The 23,185-nt window shown below is 37.7% G+C and overlaps 1 long non-coding RNA gene across 1 annotated transcript in view; it reads right to left on the bottom strand.

Moving 5' to 3' along the window:
- Positions 1-22,320, bottom strand: part of LOC132595322 (uncharacterized) — a 49,683-nt gene extending 27,363 nt beyond the window's left edge. The window contains exon 1 of the long non-coding RNA XR_009561474.1: positions 22,142-22,320. This is a non-coding gene — a long non-coding RNA (uncharacterized lncRNA). The remainder of the gene's footprint in view (positions 1-22,141) is intronic.
- Positions 22,321-23,185: the final 865 nt, after the last annotated feature.

Raw genomic sequence — 23,185 nt, 5'->3', positions numbered from 1 at the left:
TTTCCTTCTGCGTATATTCTATAGATAATCAATTTGTGGATACCATGGAGGTTACATATAAAATCCTATCAAACTAGCTTAAACTGATATCAACATAATTTTAATCACACGCAAAATCTCTATTACTTCTCCAATTACATTACACATTAATTACATGTTATTAATGTCACAGATCACATATTTACACATTAATTACATGTTAGTAATGTCACAAGTCACATATGTATACATTGTTTTCTGTTTATGTAGATTATGAATTAGTTATTTGGGGATGCTATAACAAAATGCCACAGCTTGGGTAGCTTATAAACAGAAATTTATTTCTCATGGTTCTGGAGGCTGAAGTGTGAGATCAAGGTGGTTAGGTAAAGGTCTTTTCTGAGTCATGGACTTTTCATTATATCATCACCTGGAGGAAGGGGCTAGAGAGCTCTCTGGGGTCTCTTTTAAAAGCACACAAGAGACTTCCCTGGTAGGCCAGTGGTTAAGAATCTGTCTTCCAATGCAGGGGACATGAGTTCAATCTTTGGTCAGAGAACTAAGATCACACATGCCAAAGGGCAACTAAGCCCATGCACCACAACTATTGAGCCTGTATGCTGGCTCTACAGCCTGTCTGCCACAACTAGAGAGCCTGTGTGCTGCAACTACCAAGCCCCCATATCACAGCTAGATATGAAGCCTGTGCGTCACAACAAAGATCCCACGTGCTGCAACTAAGAGCGAATGTAGCCAAATAAGTAAATAAATACATATTTTAAAATAAACAAAAGCACACACATTATATTCATGGTGGCTCTGTCCTCATAACCTAAGCACCCCCCAAAGGCCCTACATCCTAATACCAACACATTTGGAGGTTGTATTTTTAACATATGAATTTTTGGGGAAACAATCATGCAATAGCAATAAATTGATCATTATTTTAATATTTTGGTTTAAAAAATATCCTAGAATAATAAAAAGTATAGTTACAAGTCAAAATTATAGTGTTTTCTCTATTTGTCCATTTATTTATCTTTATCAGAGACATATATATTTTCATATGGCCTCAAGTTACTGGTGTCCTTTCATTTGAACTTGAAGTACTCCCTTTAGCATTTCTTGAAGGATAGATATTATGGTACTGAACTCCTTCAGCTTTTGTCTGAGACTGTCTCTCATGTTCCTCATTTTTGAAGAATAATATTGTAAGATATAGAATTGTTGGTAGGTAGTTCCAGCCATGCTTTAAGCATATCATTTCACTCTCTTCTGGCCTGCAAAATTTCTGATGAGAAAGCAACTGATAATCTTACTGACAATCACAATTAAGTGGATCATAATAATTGTCACATATAACTTTGTTTATATATATTTCTTAATGCTAACCTATTTACAAAAGTACTTATTGTTTCAAAATTTTGTATTTATCATTCTAAGATTACTTAACAAATCTATATTTTTATTCTACTTATTTATAGAATAAGAGGTTATTAGCCAAAATTATGAATTCATTGCTGAAATGTGTGGTAAAACATTCTTGATAAGCGTTTTTCCATGTCTGAGAATTTTGATATGAACTCCGGCTTTTCAGTTTGATTTTAGCATTGATAGATCCAGTGTGAGGATTCAATGTTGACTAAGGAATTAAAAATCCCTCAGGGCTCTCGTTCATTCATTACAGTAAAAGTGTTTCCTATGCTGTGAAAAATCATGTGTATGTAAGTCTATTGAATGATATTCTCCAGTTAAAATGATCTCCATATCAGTTACATACACAGAGTATGTAAATCTTCTGCATGGACTTCCCCCCTTTGTAGCATTTCTACTAGCTATCATCAAAATTCAGTCTAATTTAGTCCATAAAGTGAACACTTTATGCTGGTCTAGTGTTTACACTGCACTGTAACTGAGTTCTATGAGTCTGCTGAATTCCTAACTTACCTCATTCCCAGGTTTCACATGTGGATGACCAGGGTTCACACCTGAAGAAATTTACTATTTTCTTACAGCTACATTGTTCCACCAGGAAAATAACTTGCCTGGATATCATTTCTTGCTTTTAATGGTCACAGTTTTTGCTTGAAATAAGACAAAAATAATAATTAAATTAAATAAATAAATAAGAAACGACACATGTGACATTTGGGGATTAAATTGTTGAAAAGTACATTACATGGGGAAAGAACATGAATTTGAGGAATACACTAGTGAATAGAAACATGGTTTAGAAAAATGTTAATAAGATGTTCAGTGTTTAGGTAAAAGAAAAGTAAAATAAATTCAGACGCTACAGGGAATATGAGAGGAAACATTATTAAAGAGACCGTGACAAAGAGAAAAACATGAAATTTTAACTCCCACGTGGACAGGAATTTTGCTTCTCTGAGGTGAAAAGTACAGGGGGAAACGTGAAGAGAAATTGATGTGTGATGCATAATGACAGAATCTGGATAATTTGACTCAATGGCTTCACATACATTTCTAAAAATATCCTTTAGTCGAGCCAACCTCCAGTTGACATTCCAAGTGTCCTGCTCCCTCCCCACACAGAGCACATGTGTCTGGAGCTGACTTGGACCCCAGCCTGGGGAAACCCTCCTCTTCCCTCCACACCTACTCTTCTTGCTCCAACTGGGAAATTATATCTGTTTTGCAGAGCGGATGCCCTGGTACGTGTGGGAAATGCTAGATGGATTTAAAGTTCTGTGCTGAGAACAGTGCATGCAATGCAAGCACAGGACAACATGCCAAGGCTCAAGTGTGGGGGTATCAATGGCAGCCCAAGTTCGAGCACCCTGAAGGGGGGAAACACTGAAGGTTGTCACCCGACACTTCACTCAAAGACAGTAAAAGTCTCTGGTTGCTGCTGTTCTTGCCCAAGAGGAAAGACAGTCTGCAGACTGCCTAGACGTCTCAGCCAGGAAGGAAGCAACGTTTTCATAATGTGGTTAACACTGCTTTCTAACAGAATCCAATAAACATAAGACCCATGAGATTATTACTTGGAGTTCATGTAGAAAGGGGGATACAAGCTGTTATGTGTTTTTTGCTGTGTTCAAACCTCATGGTAGTCCCCCGAGCAGAAGAATTACTTAGCAACATAAAGTCACTTGTCTGTTAGATAAAATAGCCCATATCTGTGTCCAGCATTATTCTGCGTGTTGGTGGCAGACTAGTAAGGAATACATGCGATTGTGGTAATGGAGACTGTATCTCCATGAAGGGGCACATGTGCTGTGATTAGTAAAGGAACACATTCGTTCCAGGTTGCTCTAAGTGCTACAGAAGCATGAGTCAGGGACAAGAGTGCAGCAGCATATGTGGAAGCTGCAGAGCCTATCTCAATAAGACATGCATAAGGAAGTAAATAAATATTGAGAGACGCACTCAAAAGATGAGACAACGGGCGTCCTCCAGGATCACATCTGTGTACATCTTTGTCTGCAATGTGTCCAGCAGTTCCTACTCTTTATGAATGAGTTCTACAAACACGTTCTCAAAGGTCAGTGATCTCTAAAGCCCCGTCAATGGCTTCTCTGGGCTGATATGGCATGTGCCTTTCATACATATTCAGAAATATATATATTGTGAAAAAACGTTACTAAAGGAAGTATATGAGGTGTTGTGTAAAATAACCTATCAATTTCCCAAGAAAGTGGTAATTCAACTTCCAGATGGGTTATTATAAAAATTTTACATGCAAATTCATAAGTAATATTCTCCTCCCAATTCCAGGTAAGTCTGTAGGTGCATCAAAAGGCAATCAATAGCCCTGATCTGTCACTTTTTCAATTGACAGGCAGTGGGGATAGAGATAGAGCTGAAGCTCCATGTAAATTTTACGTGTTTTTTTCACGTATTGAACGTGTACCTGGAGTCCTGCTTTTCTTTCCCGGGTTAGACCTGCAGACACCAGTCGTCAGAACTCATGAGATTTGCTGGCTCCATGTGTCAGGAAAGCCCAGGATCAACATTTCTCTTCTACATAGTTCTCTCCTCTGGGCTTGGAATATGAGACTTAAGTCAGCCCACGCCCTCCCATGGATTTCTTTTACCTGCTGCTGTTTAGTTTTGCTCTATTTATACCTTCACTATGCAAACCTACAATTTTGGCTGCTAACCTAAGACTCTGACTCCAAAATACCCCAGGAAACTTGTCATTCAATTAGGGAAGTCTATAATCCCTCAGTCCTTAAGTTTATTAGTATTATGATTGGTAGTAGTACAATTAATATCTTTATGATTGGAATCACTATTGATATTATTATTTATCACTATTGTTGTTATTGCATTTCTTATTAAGTTTCTCTGCTCATGAATGTATCTAATTTACTAAAGAGTATTGTGGAGGGTTTTCAACAGACTTACATACACATGGTGCTTCCTGGTTCCTGCTGTACTTATGGGTACTTGTGGGTCAGAGAGCCTCCTGAGATACTCAGACTTACCCAGTGGAGGAAGGGACATTTGTTACTGTGAGCCCCAGGGAGGACACTCTTGACTTTCTTGAGCCTCTAGAACAATGTTTAAGTCCTCTTAAGTGACCAGAAAGTGGTGCCAGTGCAAGAGCCCTGGAAGACACCCTTGTCCTGCCAGACTCAGCACAGGATTTTCCACCTCAACTCTGTGTCAGGAACTAATATCATGTCTCCTGGGAAGGCTGGAGAAGGTGTCGCTCCTGGAGTCCAGTCCTCTGAATTAGTAAAGTCAGACCAGGAGCTGACATTGTGACAAGTGAGAAGTAAGGGGAGTATCCTTGGCATGCCTGAACCTGGGGACATGTTCTAAATTCACTCAGGTGTCCAGGAAAAGCTGGTGCAGCACTGGCAGACATAGAGATGGTGACGTGCCTGCTCAAGTAATCATTTCTTTTTCTAAGTCCCCCAGGGAGCCCCTGCACTGTTTGTGCCAACATATCATCCTCCCTGCTGACCCAGGATCACCTGCCTGTTTTCTCCTCTCAGAACAAATTTCTTTGTGCAAACCTAGCATTCTGACTCTACAATATCCCAGGGGACATCTGATATAGGTACCCTGAAATTTACTTAGAGGAGTCTGTACGCAAATCTGCCATCTTTCTAAGTTTATTTTTCTCTTTAACAGTAGTACTGGTAATATCATCATAATTCTCACTATTATTGTTTTTAGTTCATTTTATTACCTTTATTAATATGCATTATCTTTGTGGTTGTTTCTACATAACATTGAGTAGACCTGCTCTATGCTAAAGATTGTCTGATTTACTGCAGATCATTATGGAGGGTTTCCCAACATACAAAATACATACACCTAGCTACTCCTGAGCTCCCACAGCACTTAGCTGGGTGCTCTCGACTCAAGGTCTCTATGAAGCTGGGGCTGAGGTCTCAGCTGTCGCTCCATAGGGGAGGACTTTTTCCCAGACTCACTGAGATGGGTACTGGCAGGATGCAGTCTGAGCTGAGAGCCTAGTGCCTCTGCCTGGAGGCCTGGGACTTCCCTGTGTTCTCTCCTATGTGGGCCTCTCCATATGGCAGCTAGTAACACCCATGCAGGCTTCCCCAGGTCCAGGGATAAAAGAGAGAGACAGACAGAAACAGAGAGAGAACACAGGATGCAGCAAGTGAGGTGTAAGTGACAGAGGTTCTGTCAATGAATCTTAACACTGACCTCCCCTGATTTGCTATATTCTGTTGGTCAGAAGCCAGTCGCTAGCTACTTAGTACTTGCACAAAGAGTGGAGTTTCCTCGCTGCATGTGGATCACAGTCTGTGGCTGGGAACACCCAGGAAGGCATGTTCAGTGGTCTCCCCCAGAACTGGGAAAAGTGGCTGCATTCTGGAAATAACTGAAAGTGATGAAAGTCCAGCCTCACTCATCAGAAGATAAGTGAAAAGGAGACAATGGGTTACGTGTCATTTCTCATCCACTAAAGCAGCAAAACAAAAGCTCCCCAAACTCCTGAAACTGGAAACCTTGGTGGGAATGAGGCACAGGACCACTCATTCCCCAGTGGTAGGAGGGACACCGACTCTTCCTGGAGGGTGTTGGCTGCCGCATCCCCAGATGCCACCCACTTGAATAAGGAGGTTACTTCTAGAAAGCAAAGGCGCAGTGGTCAGAGGTGTGTATGAAGAGTCCACGTGGGTGATGTTGTCTGTCTTATTTCTAAGAGCCCTGCATGGACACCTGCGTCCAGAGGGGAGCTGCTTCCACTGACAGTGAGAACAGGCTGCAGCTGTTTAAAATGACAGTGTCCGTACTACCCAAAGCAGTCTACAGGTTTAATATGATCACTAGCAAATTACACATGACATTTTTTCACAGAAGTAGAAGAAATAACCCTAAAATGTATATGGAACCATAAAAGACCCAGAATTGCCAAAGCAATCCTGAGGAAAAAGAACAAAGCAGGAGGCATAACCCTCCCAGTCTTCAGACAATACTACAATGTTAATCAAAACAGCCTGGTATTGGAACAAAAACAGACATATGGATCAATGGAACAGAATAGAGAGCCCAGAAATAAACCCACAGACCCGTGGTCAATTCATCTCTGATGAAGTATAGACAATGGGGGAAAAGACAGTCTCTTCAGCAAGAGGTGTTGGAAAAGTTGGTTCATGCAAATCAATAAAGTTAGAACACTCTCCCACCATACAAAAAAAAAAAAAAAAACTCAAAATGGCTTAAAGGCTTAAATATAACACATAACACCATAAAACACGTGAAAGGGAACATAGGCAAAACATTCTCTGATATAAAGTGTACCAGTGTTTTCTTAGGTCAGTCTCCCAAGGCAATAGGAATAAAAGCAAAAATAAACAAACGGGACCCACTCAAACTTATAACTTTACTCACAGCAAAAGAAACCATAAACAAAATGAAAAGACAACATACCGACTAGGAGAAAATATTTCCAAATGATGCAACCAACAAGGGCTTAATTTCCAAAATATACAAACAGCTCATACAACTCAATAACAAAAAACCGAACAAACCAATCAAAAAATGGGCAGAAGACTGAAACATTTCTCCCAAGAAGACATACACATGGCCAATAGGCACACGAAAGGTTGCCCATCATCACTAATTATTAGAGAAATGCAAACTAAAACTACAATGAGCTACAACCTCACACCAGTCAGAATGGCCAGCATCAAAAGTCTGCAAATAACAAATGCAGGAGGGGGTGTGGAGAAAAGGGAACCCTGCTACACTCTTGGTGGGAATATAAATTGACACAGCCACTATGGAGAACAGTATGGAGGTTACTAAAAATAGAGTTGCCATATGATCCTGCAATCCCACTCCTGGGCATATATCCAGAGAGAACGATAATTCAAATAGATACATGCACCCCAATGTTTGTAGTAGCACTATTTATAATAGCTAAGACATAAAAGCAACTTAAATGTCCATCAACAGATGAATGGATACAGAAGATGTGGTACATATATACAATGGAATATTACTCAGCCATAAAAAGAATGAAATAATGCCATTTGCAGCAACATGGATGCAACTAGAGATTAGCATACTAAGTGAAGTAAGCCATAAAGATAAATACAAATGCTATATGGTATTACTTATATGTGAAATCTAAAATATGACACAAATGAACCTATCTACGAAACAAAACAGACTCACAGACATAGAGAACAGACTTGTGGTTACCAAGTGGGAGGGGGTTGGGGAACGATGGACTGAGAGTTTGGGGATAGTAGCTGCAAACTATTGCATATATAATGGATAAAAAACAATGTCCTACTGTATAGCACAGGGAACAGGATATTCAATATCCTGAGATAAACCATAATGGAAAAGAATATAAAACAGATGTATATATGTGTATAACTGAGACACTTTGCTATACAGCAAAAATTAATACAACATTGTAACTCAACTATATTTCAATTAAAAAAAATCAGTTGATGTGAAGAACATTAAAGGCCAAATGATCCTAAGAGTCATATACAGAGCATTCTATCCAACATATGCTGAATACACAGTCTTCTCAAGTGCAGAAAAAATATTTTCTAGAAAAGACCACATGATAAACCACATATCAAATCTTAGTGATCTCAGGAAGACTTAAATTATACCAAGTATATTGTCTGAGCATATTATTAAACTAGAAATCAATAACACGATGAAAACTGGAACACTAATGAATACAAAAAATTGATCAACACTCTCCTGACCAACTAATTTATCAAAGAATAAATTTAAGAAGAAATAAGACAGTATTTTGAGACAAAGTGAAATGGAAACACAGTATACTAAAGGCTATGGGATGCAGCAAAAGGAGCGTTAAGAGAGAGGTTTATTGCAAAAAATGCCTACCTTACGAGTTAAGAAATATCTCGAATAAAAAACCTAACTCTTTTGTTCAAGGGCCTGGAAAAAGAACAAACTGAGCCCAAAATTAGCGAAGCAAGAAAATTATAAAGATTACAGCAGAAATCAATGTCATAGAGATAGAGGAAAACAACAGAAAAGATTAGTGATACTAAGAGTTGGTTCATTAAAAGATAAAATTTCGAACCTTTTGCTAGACTAACCAAGGAAAAGGAGAGAAGACCCAAATCAACAAAATTATAAATAAAAGAGAAAATATTACAACTCTACTGCAGCGATAAGAAGGATAACATGTTACTTTGAACAACTACATGCTAACAAGCTGGGCAACCTAGATAAATGGAAAAAATTCTTAGAAACATACAACCTACCAAAAGTGAATTAGGAAGAAAGAGAAAATCTAAATGAAGCAATTAGTAGTATGGAAACTAAATCAGTAATCAAAACTCTTCAAATGAAGAAAAACTCAAGATCAAATGGCTTCAATGGTAAATTTTACCAAATATTTAATGCATTAATGCCAATCCTTAAAGTCTTCAAAAGAGAAAGAGAAAAAAATGAATGAGGAGGAATAGCTCCCAAACTCATTTTACAAGGCCAGCATTACTTTGATATAATAATCTGAAATGGACACTGCCAATTACAGGCCAATAACACTGATGAATATAGGTTTAAAAATTCTGAATAAATACTAGCATATCAAATAAATGGGATGCATTATATTAATAGAACAAAAGGAAAATATAATATCAATAGGCACAGAAAAAGCATTTAATAAGTTAGGTATAAAATGAATGTAACTCAACATAATAAAGGCTAAATATCGGGACTTCCCTGGTGGCACAGTGGTTAGGAATCTGCCAGGAAATGCAGGGGACGTGGGTTCAAGCCCTGGTCTGGGGAGATTCCACATGCCAAGGAGCAACTAAGCCCGTGCACCACAACTACTAAGCCTGCGCTCTAGAGCCCGTGAGCCACAAATACTGAGCCTGTGTGCCACAACTACTGAAGCCCACATGCCTAGAGTGCATGCTCTGCAACAAGAGAAGCCACTGCAATGAGAAGCCCACGCACCACAACGAAGAGTAGCCCCCACCTACTGCAACTAGAGAAAGCCCGCATGCAGCAACAAAGACCCAATGCAGCCAAAAGTAAATAATTTTTTTAAAAGGCCAAATATGACAAGGTCACAGTTCAAAGCACACTCAAGAATGAAAGTGTGAAACTTTTTCTCTAATATCAGAAACAAGACAAGGGAGTCCACTCTCACCACTCATTCAGCATAGAAATGGAAGTCCTAGCCAGGGCAATCAGTCAAGGAAGAGAAATAAAAGGCATCAGAACTGGAAATTAAGAGGTAAAAATGTGTCTATATTAAGATAACATGATTTTATATATAGAAACTCTGAAAAACTTCACCAGAAACCTGTTAAAACTAATCAACATAATCAGTAAAGTTGCAGAATAAAAACTTAAAATGCAAAAATCAGTCATATTTCTATATACTAACAATGATCTGAAAAAAGAAAACCATTCTATTTATAAGATCATCCAAACTAATAAAATAATAAGGAATTAATTTCTCTAAGGAGATGAAAGATATCTACAATACAAGCTACAATACACTGATGAAAAAAATTCGAAAAGACAGAAATAAACGTAAAGTTATCCCTTGTTCATGATTGGAAGAATTAATATTTTTAAAATGTCCACACCACCCAAAGCCATCTATGGATATAATGCAATTCCTATCAAAATCCAATGGCATTTTTTAAAGTAGAAAAAAACAACAGAGAAATGTATGAGGAATCACAAAAGAACTTGTATATGCAATGTGACTATGAGAAAGAACAGCAAACCTGGAGGTATCACATTCCATGATATCAAACTGTATTATAAAGCTATAGTAATGTAAGTAGTATGGTACTGTCATGTAGAAAGGCATACACAACAATGGAATAGAACTGAGAATCCAGATATAAACCCATGCATATAAGGTCAACTAATATTTGATAAGACAGTCAGGAACATTCGGTGGAGAGATAATCTCTTCATTAAACAGTGCTTGGAAAACTGCATAGTTATATGCAAAAGAATAAAACTAGACTCCTGTCTAACACCACTCATGACAATTAAATAGAAATAAGATAAGGTAAAGACAACTGTAAGATGGGAGGCTTTTCTTCCTGGAGGAAAACAGTAAAAATCTTTTTAACACAGGTCTTTAATATTATTTTTGATGATACCTTAAGCACAAGCAACAATTAAAAAAACTAACACGTGGAACAATATCAAACTAAAAATCTGCTACACAACAAGATAAAATAAATAAATAACGAAAAGAGCCTATGTAATCAAAAATAATATTTGCAAACCTTACACCAAATAAGGGGTTGATATCCAAAATACATCATAGAACTCAGTAACACAAAATAAATTAAGCCAATTAAAACCTGTTGCAAAGACTCCAACGGACATTTTTTCAAAGAAGATATGTGAATGTACAACAAATACATGAAAATGTGTTCAACGTCATTACACATCAGGGAAATTAAATCTAAACCACAATGAGATATCACCTCAGGATTGTTAGAATGGAATTCATCAAAGAGACAAGAGATCTGCTAGCAAATGCTAGCAAAGATGTGGAGAAAAGGGATGATTTCTGTGCTTTTGGTTGTCTTATGAATTGGTTCAGCCTCTATGGAAAACACTAGAGAAGGCCCTCAAAATTTAATATGACTACCATATGGTCCAGCATTTTCATCTATAGAAATATATTGAAAGAATTAAAAACACTATGTTGAAGAGATATCTGCACTTCCATGTTCATAGCAAAAGTGTTTACAATAGCCAAGACATGGAAAAAAACGTGTGTCTATCAACAGATGAGTGGATATAAACCTTGTGGTATATTTAGAAAATGGAGTAACATTCAGCCATAAGAAAGAAGGAAATCTTGCCATTGGTGACAATATGGATGGACCTTGAGGGCGTTATACTAAGTGAGAGAAGTCAGACCAAGCTTATATGTGAAAAACACACACACACACACACAAACACAACTCATAGAAAAAGGTCAGATTTTTGGTTACCAGAGGAGGGAGGTGAGAAGAGGCAGAATTTGATGAAGTCCAAAAGTACCAACTTGCAGCTATAGGATAAATAAGTATTGAGAATATTATATACAACATGATGAATAGAGTTAACACTGCCATATGGTATATTTGAAAGCTGTTAAGCAAGTAGATCTTAAGAGTTCTCATCACAGGAAAATATATTTTCCTTTTTTTTCTTTTCTTGCATCTATATAAGGCGATGTATGTTAACTAATCTTACTGCAATAACAATTTCACAATATATGGAAGTGAAATCATTATAATGTGCATTTTCAACTTAAATAGTACTGTGTTCAATTATATCTCAATAAAACTGGGGGGGAAATTACAACACCTTTACAATAATGTCTTTGAAATTTAAAAACAATCTTAAAAGGAAATTGAAACACAACTTGCTAAAACTTATGGGCTGCAAGAAAAACAGTAATAAGAGAGTTTATTGAAACAAATGCCTACAATAAGAAAAAAGAAAGATCACAAGTAAACAATCTTACTTCTCACGGGACTAGCAAACAAAGGAAAAACCACTAAGCTCACAAGTAGCAGAGCAATGAAATAAGAGATAAGAGAACAGAAATAAAACAGAGACCATGCAAACAATAGAAAACATCAATGCAAGAGGTGGTTTTTGAAATGAAAACAAAATTAACCTTTTAGCTATACTAATGAAGAATAAAAGAGAATACTCAAATAAAATCAGAAATGAAAAAGGAGACATTACAACTGATGCAACAAAAATACAACAGCTCATGAGAGGTGACCATCAACACATATATACCATCAAGTTTGATACCCTAGAGGAAAAGAATTCCTAGCAACATAAAAAATACCAAAACTGAATCATGAGGAAATAGACAAACCAAACAGACCAATGATGAGTGAAAAGATTGTATCAGTAATAAAAGATTTACAAAAAACAAACAAACAAACAAAAAACAACAGGCTAGGACCAGATGGAAATTTTCCAATTTCCATTGGGAAATTCAACCAAATATTTAAATAGAATTAAAACAACCCCATGTCAAAGTTTTCTAAAAAAACTTTGAGGTACATTCCCAAACTCATTTGATGAGTCCAGCATTATCTTGATACCAAAGCTAGATAAGAACATTACAAGAAAAAAAAAAAAAAAACAACTGTCAAGTATTACTAATATAGATGCAAAAATTCTCAGTGAAATACTAGCAAACAAAATTCAACAGTATATTGAAAGGATCATACACCATGATCAAGTGGAATTTATCCCTAGAATGCAAGGGTAATTCAACCTATGTAATTCAAACATGTGATGCACCACATTAAGAGAATGAAATATGAAAATCATATGGTTATCTTAATAGATACAGAAAGAGAATGTGAAATAATTAAAGAACCTTCCATGATAAAAAATACTTAACAAATTGCTATACATAGAATGTACCTCAACACAATAAAAGTCATATTGAACAAATTCACAGCAGACATTAAAATCAATGGTGAAAGCTTGAAAGGTTTTCTGCTAAAAATATAAACAAAATAAGTTTTGTGCACTCTCACCACTCCTTTTCAGCATAATACTGGAAGTCATAGCCAGAGCGGTTAGGCAAGAAAAATAAATAAAAGAAATACAAATTGAAAAGGATGAAGTAAAGCTATTTCTGTTTGCATTTAATATAATCTTAAATGGAGAAAATCCCAAAGATTCCAAAAAAATGTATTACTAATTATAGACAAATTCAGTCAAGTTGCAAGATACAAAATCAACATGTGAAGAGCAATTGTACTTCTATATACTAACAACAATTTGAAAAAGAAATGTAAAAAGCAATCATATTTAAAATGGCATCAGAAATAAATAAAACATTTAGGAATAAATTAAACCAAGTAGGTAAAATATCCATACACTGAAAATGACAAAACACTGGTGAAAAAACTGAAGATACAAATAAATGAAGAACATTTCCATGGTTATGAAACAGAAGAATATTGTAAAAATATCTATACTACCCAAAGCTGTCTATAAATTCAGTGCAATCTCTATCAATATTCCAATGATTTTTTCACAGAAAGAGAAAACAACCCTAAAATTTGTATGGAACCACAAAACACCACTAATAGCCAAATCAACATGGTCAAAGAAGCACAAATCTAATGGCATCACAATTCCTAACTTCAAACTTTATTACAAAGCTATAGTAATCAAAACAATAGATTCTGGCAAAAAATAGAGACTAAATCCAATGAAACAGAATCAAGAGCACTGAAATAAAACCAGTCATTTACTGTTAACAAATATTTGACAAGGGAGCCAAGGAGCTGCAGTAGGGGAAATACAGTCTCTTCGATAAATGGTGCTGAAAAAAAACTGGATAACAACCTACAGAAGAATACAATTGGACCCCTTTCTTGTACCACTCACAAAAATTAACTCAAAGTGGACTGAAGGCTTAAATATAAGACCTAAAGCTGTCAAACTACTTGAAGAAAGCATAAAGAACAAGTTCCTCAATATAGTTTTGGCAAATATTTTTCGGATATAATACCAAATGTGGGAGCCACAAAAGCAAAAAAAAAAAAAAAAAAAAAAAGTGGAACAGCAAACAAACAAAGGAAAAACTTTGCATAGCAAAATGAACAATCAGCAAACTAAAAAGCATCTACAGAACTGGAGAACATATGTGCAAACCATTTTTTTGATAAGGGGCTAATATTCAAAATATATAAGAAGTAACATAAAATAATAGCAGTCAAAAATTAAATAAAAAATGGGCTAAAGGACTTGAAAAGACATTTTTCCCCAAAAAAGACATACAGATGGCCAACAGGTACATGAACAGATGCTCAACATCAATAATCATCAAAACCACAATGATACATCAGCTCACACCTGTTAGAATGGCTATTCTAAAAATGAGAAGAAAAAACAAATGTTTGTGAGAGTGTGAAGAAAAGGCAACTTTGTGCATATTTGGTGGAAATGTAAACTGGTACAGTCTAATGAATGTAAAAGAATTCAATTGGACCCCTATCTCACACTACTCACAAAAATTAACTCAAAAGAGATTAAAGACAAACATGTATGACTTGAAACCATAAAACACCTAAAAAATTCCTGGGGGAAAATCTCCTTGACCTTGGTCTTGGGAATAGTGATTTTCTGGTTATGACCCCAAAGGACAGGCAACAAAGCAAAAGCAAAAATAAAATGGGACTAAGAAAACCTAAAAAACCTTCTGTTCAGAAAAAAATAAAACCACACACAAAAGCAAAACAAAACAAAAAACAACTGGTTAAAAATGGAGAAAGGATCTGAATAGATATATTTTCCAAAGAAGACATACAAATGTCCAACAGATATATGAAAAAGTGTTCAATGTCTTTAATCATCAGGGAAATGAAAATCAAAATCACGAGATCATCTCACTCCTTTTAGAATGGTTACAGCCAAAACACAAGAGATTACAAGTGTTTGAAAGAACATGGAGAAAAGAAAATCCTTGTGCATTGTTGGTAGAGATGTAAATTAATACAGCCACTATGAAAAACAGTATGGAGGTTCCCCCCAAAATTATAAGTAGTATCCAGTTGTTCCAGTACCATTTGTTGAAGAGACTATCCTGCCCAGTGGGTGTGCTTTATTCCCATCTCAAATATTAGTTACTTATACACTGGGGTTTACTTCTGGGCTCTCTATTCTGTTCCTTTAGTCTATGTGTGTATTTTAGTGCCAATATCATAGTGTCGTGTAACTACAGGATTTTAATATTGTTTCTTTTTGTTTAAAATAAATTTACTTATTTATTCACTTATTTTTGGTTGTGCTGGGTCTTTGCTGTTGCGCGCGGGCTTTCTCTAGTTTCAGCGAGTGGGGACTACTCTTCAGTGTGGTGTATGGGCTTCTCACTGTGGTGACTTCTCTTGTTGCAGAGCATGGGGTCTAGGCACGCGAGCTTCAGTAGTTGTGGCACATGGGTTAAGTAGTTGTGGTTCATGGTGTCTAGCGCACAGTCTCAGTAATTGTGGTGCACTGGCTTAGTTGCTCCATGGTATGTGGGATCCTCCCAGACCAGGGCTTGAAATTGTGTCCCCTGTATTGGCAGGCGGATTCCTAACCACTGCAGCACCAAGGAAGCCCCTGTAATATAATTTTAAATCAGGAAGTGTGATGACTCCCAATTTTTTCTTTCTCAGGATTGCTCTGGTTATTTGTGGTCTCCTGTGGTCACGTACAAAATTTTAAAATTGATTTCTCTATATCTGTAAATGATGCTGTTGGAATTCTGATAGAGATTGCATTGAACCTATAGATGTCTTTGGGTAGTATGGACATTTTAACAACAATAATTCTTCTGATCACAGAACACAGTACTGTATATCTTCCCACTTGTTTTGTCTTCTTCAATTTTTTTTGATCAAAGTCTTGTAGTTTTCAAAGGACAAATTTTTCATTTCCTTCGTTAAGTTTATTTCTAAATATTTATTCGTTTTAATGCAATTTTGAATGGGGAAAGGATAGTGTCTTCACCAAATTCTGTTGGGAAAACTGGAAAACCACATACAGAAAAATGAAACTGGACACCTATCTTATACCACTCACAAATATTAATTTGAAGACTGAAACATAAGACCAGATACTATAAAACTCCAAAAGAAAACATAAAGAAGAATCTACTTAACACTGGTTTGGGCATATGATCCCAAAAGCATAAGCCAGAAAAGTAAAAACCAACAAATGGGATTATATCAAACTAAAAAGCTATATATATATATATATATATATATATATATATATATATATATATATAAAGTCTACATACAGATTAGGAGAGAATATCTGCAAATCATACGTTGCATCAAAGAGTATAAACTTCCACTTTTAAGGTGAGTAAGTTCTGGGAACTTTAACATACATTATGGTGGCCATAGCTAACAACGCTGTATTATATATTTGAAAGTTGCTAAGGGAGTAGATCTCAAAAATTTTACCACACAAAAAAGTTAATGATGTGAGTGTATGGAAGAATCCTTATTGCGGTAATCATTTCACATTATATATATGTATCAAATCACCACAATGTACATCTTAAACTTACACAGTGCTGTATATCAATTATGTCTCAATAAGTCTAGAGGAGAAAAAAAAGTAAGAATTTCAAGATGGACACAAGAGCATGAAACAAAGCACGGGCGTTTCTGAGTGAAGAACCTTGCGTCATATCCATGTGGCTGGCCCCAGTTGTACCTGCAAAACCACAACGAATATCTGACAACTGGTCTCCATCACCAGGGCTAACAACGTGCCTGAGCTCCCACCTTGGTTACTACAGCAGTCTCCTAATTGGCGCCCCAATTCTGCTTTTGCCCCTTCAGTCAGTTGGTAGGACAGCAGCCAGAGGAAGTCAGATGATAGCCCTCCTCTGCTTACAACTATTCACTGGTCCTTTATTTCACACAGAGTAAAAGCCAATGCCCTTTAAATGGCCGACAATCTGTTGACAACACCAAGGGCTCTATCCCTTGCTCACTTAACTTCAACCACCCAGCATTCCCAACTTTCCTCAAACACGCCAGCCATGTTCCTTCTTTACAGCATTTTACCTTGCTCTCCCCTCTGCCTGGAATCTGCTTTTGCCACCTATGCACACTATGTATGCCCTCCCTCATATCTTTTAAGTCTTATTCACAGGTATTTACTGAGCAAGACTATGTGCTGGACAGTATTCAAGGCACAGAGGTTTGGACCCAGCATCTCTCTGATCCTTCTGAGATGGAGCATCATTTCATAAACTTACTGGCTATTATTTCTGGAAAAAACAGATACATAAATATGGGAGTGTAGGAATCGCTCAGGCAAAATCCCAAATAATAGATACAGATGTTTAACTATCAGAAAGGTGGAGCATAACTTCCCAACTCCCTAAATGTGTCCTGCACGCAGTGACATCCTTCCAAACGGTACACACTGAATGGAAGGGAGAAAAGTTTGATGTTACAGTGAGGAACTTGACAAAGTCCACCTCAGCCAGGTGATCAAGGGCAACATCAACAGTAGTAAGTCATCTGCAGAGCATGTGCCCTTGATACGAAGTGAAACACAAAACCCCAGGCTAATCACGAGGGAAACAGCAGGTAAATCCCAATTCGAGACTGTCAAGGTCATCAAAAGCAAGAAATGTCTCAGAAACTATAACAACTAACAGTGTCCTAAAGAGAAATGGCAGCTAAATGGAATGAGGGTGAGATATCCTGAATGCAATCCTAGAAGAGAAAAAGGTAAGTCTACGAAAATTTGAAGAAAGTGTGGGTTGTAGTTAATAATCAGGTGTCAACACTAGTTCATTAACTGTAAAAATGTACCCTAATGACATGAAAGTGTAATAAGAGAGGAAACTGAGTCTGGGCTACTTGCGAAATCCTGCACTATTCTTGCAAATTTTCTATAAATCTGAAACAATTTTAAAATGAAAATGTATTAAACAAATTTTTATTTTTTTCTAACACATATTATTTTTAAACTGTCCTACCAGTAATTACTATTAATTTCCCCTGTCACCTAGTTGTACTGTTTCATCTTGTTAAATAGAATTTATAACAGAGAGAAGTAAATTACCCATGATAGTAGAAAATTTCCAATAACACCAATTTTACATATTTTATGTTAAATTAAGAATGCACATGTGTATAATCATTTATTATATATTATGTTATTTGGGAGTTTTTGTTTTTTTTCTTTTGGCTGCAGTCATTTTACTGGTATGGCTGTATCCTGAGTCACTTTCTAAGAAGTCACTCACCAGAGATGTCTGTCAGGACTCAGAAGTGAGTCTACATGTCACTTCATGGCTGAACATATTCAAACAGCCCATTTATAAAATAAAAATAAAATAACTAATAATTCATTGTGACTGGTTCATTTATTCCAAGAATGCTTTTAAAAAATTTTGTTTCCATGCTTACATTTCATACTAATGGAACAAAATCAAATTATGTGCCAACTCAAATATTACATTAGAATAATGAGAACTGAGTTGTGACCACAAAAATTCAATGTTTCATCCTGATATTTTCTAATCAGAAGTGTTTTTTAAAATATTCAGGGCTTCCCTTGTGGCGCAGTGATTGGGAGTCTGCCTGCCGGTGCAGGGGACACGTGTTCGTGCCCCGGTCCGCGAGGATCCTACATGCCACGGAGCGGCTGGACCCGAGAGCCATGGCCGCTGAGCATGCTCTTCCGGAGGCTATGCTCCGCAACGGGAGAGGCCACAGCAGTGGGAGGCCCGCGTACCGCAAAAAGAAAAAAAAAAAAATTCAAACTCCGTTCCTAGGGGATAGCTGAAAGTGACAATATCAGAAAGCCCAAATGGCACACAAACTTGCAAGTGATTATAGATGTTGCCATATAATGTGCCAGAAATAAATTGCCTCTTAGAAGATTACAAAATTACTTGAAGCTCAAACCCTGGAATGCTTCCCAATTTTGTCAGACTTACATGTTATTGTAATGTCTATATCCATTTAGCTCATGAGGTAGGTAAAGATAAAAAGTGATCTGTTCTTATGTGTTTAATACAGTTTAAAAAAGTATCTAATGCTCCTAAGAAATCAGGTTAGATCTGGAATACAGATGAAAATATGAAATGAAAGTACTTTGCTTTGTACAAGAGCAGTAGCCCACCATGTACAAATATGTCAGATGACAATGTACCTTCATGTTAAAAAAGAAAAAATGCCATCACTGCAAAAGAAAGCTTTATTGATTGTACTGAAGTAAAAGGAAAAACTAGATATGATATACCTCAGCTAATTACGAGTATATTGGGAAAAGATAATGTTGACATAAAAATGCTCATGCTCACAGATATTATACAGGTGTAACTGTGGCACATGTACGAAGACGTAGAAGCCATGTTCCTCCACTGAGGGTGACGATGCCAAAATTGTGACCTGATCATTTCTTAACCTTAATGGACAAAATTTCTGCTCCCACAATTTAAAATATGACCTTTAAAATGCTGTATAACGAGACGATGTGATATTTTAATGTCTGTTCTAAGTAGTACTTTAAACACACATAAGTCTATCCAACTGTCAGTCAGAAAGATCAGATACAATCAGCTATAATTCTATGCAAATGAATGGCATGTAGCAAATATTCATATATGTGTGTACCTATATAAAACATGTTAGCATATATGAATAAAATCAACTATGTTATATTAATATTTAATGTAAAATCATATTAACAAATGCACTGTGGTGAAATAAGAAGCATCTAGGTATAAGTAGATTACAAATTTTTATGCAGTTTTCACAATGGGATAATATTGTGACCAAAGTGGAAATTGTAAAGAAAGTCGTCCAAGAAAAACATCTTGACTATAGGAAAAATCGCATGCTTATTATAAGGCCTCTCCCCTTGTTTACAACCAATGTCAGAAAGTAACCTTGAACTAGGTTAGGAGAATAAAAACTTTAACAAGACATAGGAATACTCTTTCTGTTGTAGAAAATAAACCAAAATAAAAAGTAAATGAATAAGCTACGAAGATTCTACAGATAGAAATATAAATTCTTATGGGAAAGAGGCTTAAAATAAATAATAAGGAGATTATAGATATCCTAATTTCACCTTTTGAATGGAGCTATACAACATTAAGCTAAAAACCTTCATATTCTCTATTAGCAGAAAATTTATTTGCTATGAATGTATTTAATTTACAAAAAGCAGCCCCTGTCTTACCTTTTAAGTATTCTGTTGAAGTTTTAAGTTTTAATATATTTCATCTTAAATGGTCTTATGAAGTATGCAATGGTTGGTATTTTAAAAATCGTCACTGTGCCTGGAACTTCTAAAAGTGATTCACGATTTTTTAAATTACATTCTTATAAAAATTTGGTATTGACATGAATATTATGACTTTTAATAATACTAGTCACATTGGAATATTGCAGAAGAGTTTTCAATGAGCTTATGTGTATAAATATTTAAGACTGTCACTGTATTATGAGAAAATTTCAAACACAGCAATATTTTGACTTGAAAATGAGAAAAAAGCTAAGAACTACATCTTAAATATTGCTCATTGTGGGGCTTCCCTGGTGGTGCAGTGGTTAAGAACCCACCCCCCAATGCAGAGGACACGGGTTTGAGCCCGGGTCCGGGTAGATCACACATACAGGGGAACAACTATGCCTGTGAGCCACAACTACTGAGCCTGCGCTCTAGAGCCTGCAAGCCACAACTATTGAAGCCCACGCACCTAGAGTCCGTGCTCTGCAACAAGAGAAGCCACCGCAATGAGAAGCCGTGCGCCACAACAGAGTAGCCCCCGCTTGCCACAACTAGAGAAAGCCCATGCAACAACGAAGACCCAATGCAGTCAAAAATAAAATAAATTAAATTTAAAAAAGAATTATTTGTAAAAATAAATAAATAATAAATATTGGTGACGTAAAGAAAATAGCACAACATGAAAGTTGTGAGTTAAGTTTTATTGGGGGCAAAATAAAGACTATATCCTGGGAGACAGAATCTCAGATGGCTCCAAGAAACTGTTCCAAAGAGGCAGGGGGAAGGCCAGTATATATGTAATTTTGGTGAAGGGGGAGTACACGCAATCGAGCACATATAATTTTTGCAGAAGGTTTCTGCTCGTCTCATGCAGGCTCCGGCTAGTGACGTCACCATGAAGGATTTCAGTGCTTCTCTAGACACGAGGAGATACAAGAACTGGGCTCATAAAATCAGCTCCTGAAAGTATCTAACTCTCTGAAGAGCTGTCCTGCCAGCTTTCCCCGAGCACAGAGCACGTTATTTCCGCTCTCCACCCTGAACTCCTTTCAGGGGGTGTTGAAGGTCAGCGGCTGCAGCAGCTGCACCAGCACCTGATTTAATCCTTGTCGAGGTAGAAGGCAAGTGCCGATCCATAGCTGACAATACGCTCCAAATAATTTTATTCCTTTAAGACGGAAAAGTAAAATACAATAAATTCTGATTCTGACATGTTTAAAGTATAAAACTTAACATAGTGTGTTTTACTACACTGTTTTTTTTACTCTTTTTTTAATTTTTATTTTGCGGTACACGGGCCTCTCACTGTTGTGGCCTCTCCCGTTACGGAGTACAGGTTCCGGACGCGCAGGCTCAGGGCCATGGCTCACGGGCCCAGCTTCTCCGCGGCATGTGGGATCTTCCCGGACCGGAGCACGAACCCGTGTCCCCTGCGTCGGCAGGCGGACTCTCAACCACCGCGCCACCAGGGAAGCCCTGTTTTTTTACTCTTTCAATACGTTTTCAACTAGATCCACGTTACCTGCACATCATCCGTGTATAGTCTGTTAGTTAAGGTCTTTGAACAAAGGAATAAGTGGATAATTCCGTGCGGTTGAGGACAAGGGGCGGAAACATTTCTCTTGGCCGCTAAAAAAAGGGGACATTTTTACAACCTTCCGGGGGCGTCTGAGGAAACGCAGCAGAGTCTGTCCGCGACGGTGAACTCTCCCGGTCGCCCGCGCCCCAGCTCCTTCCCCGCGGCCCGAGGGTCCGGGGCCCAGCCGCGCCGCCCACGAGGGCACGCGCTTCCCGCGCTCCGCCTTGGGCGGAGCTCCTCCCGCCAACCGCCCCGCGTCCGGAATAGACGCCCCGCCGGGAACAGCCTCCACGCTGCCGGCCCCTCGGAGACCGGATCCGAGGGACAACAAGCGACATCGAACGTTACCTGAGAAGGTGGGGATACACCGCGCGGGGCGGCCGGAAAGGAAGACGCGGAGCGTCGAGGAACGGGCACGGCCCCTTTGCACCGGCCGGGGCGCGGGTGGGGAACATCGTCCTCCCGCAGACCAACCAGCCCCACACGCGGGCCCGCAACCGCCATGGCACCTCCACTCCGTCCTCAGGGAAGACCGCCCATCAAGTGCGGGTGCAGTTGCGCATGCGCCCCATCGCCTGTGACATAGTGGCTTCGTGCCCCCCCTACAGGCCCTTGGGGGAAGTGTAGGATGCTCGAACTCACTGGAGAACATGTGCCCCCTCCCAGCCAGGATGCTAAGTTACTCAAAATCTCAGTGCCTCAGACTCTCTGCTGATGGCACTGGTGATGCTCTGTTCAAGCCATGCCGGCTCTCTTGCCTGGGATGTGCCCCACTCTTTGGAGCCATGTTATCTGGTTTTTAGGTCATCCCCCCAAAAATGATAATAACCTCTATTCTATGCTACAATGACAGCATCAATTTCAGGTCCCTAGAAAAGAGCAACCAATTTCCATCATCAGATTCTCCACTGGATCTTCAACCTGTTAGACACAGAGGACAGCTCCTCTGCTTGGAATAAAATTCTCTATAGTAATATACAGAGTTGATCACAAACACAAATAACTGAAACAGAAGATGGGAGTAGAAAATCTATGGACTTTTCCTCATTTGAGAATAGGAGTCCACAGTTAATTCCAAGAAACCGTTAGCTATCTGAGGCAGTGGAATACAGCTGGCATACCTTGGAGCTTGTCAGGGAGGGAATCAAACTGTGTTTTCCCTCATTTAGCAAATCCTCTCAAAAATTAAGGAAACAAGAAAAAACATTCTGCTTATGACCACCTTTATTCAATTATATTTTATGCACAAGAAAGTAATGTAAAATACGTTAAATATAAAATATCAGAAAACAAAATGATAATGTATTTAAGATACACATTTCTAATATCCAAAATTATTTACAAAATTCATAATCAGTTTCTTAAATAAACAAACTCATGAATTACATTTTA

The sequence above is a fragment of the Globicephala melas genome, unplaced genomic scaffold (genome assembly GCF_963455315.2).
Source record: "Globicephala melas unplaced genomic scaffold, mGloMel1.2 SCAFFOLD_75, whole genome shotgun sequence".
In the NCBI taxonomy this organism is placed as follows: Eukaryota; Metazoa; Chordata; class Mammalia; order Artiodactyla; family Delphinidae; genus Globicephala; species Globicephala melas.
This window is presented reverse-complemented; position numbering and strand designations above follow the sequence as displayed.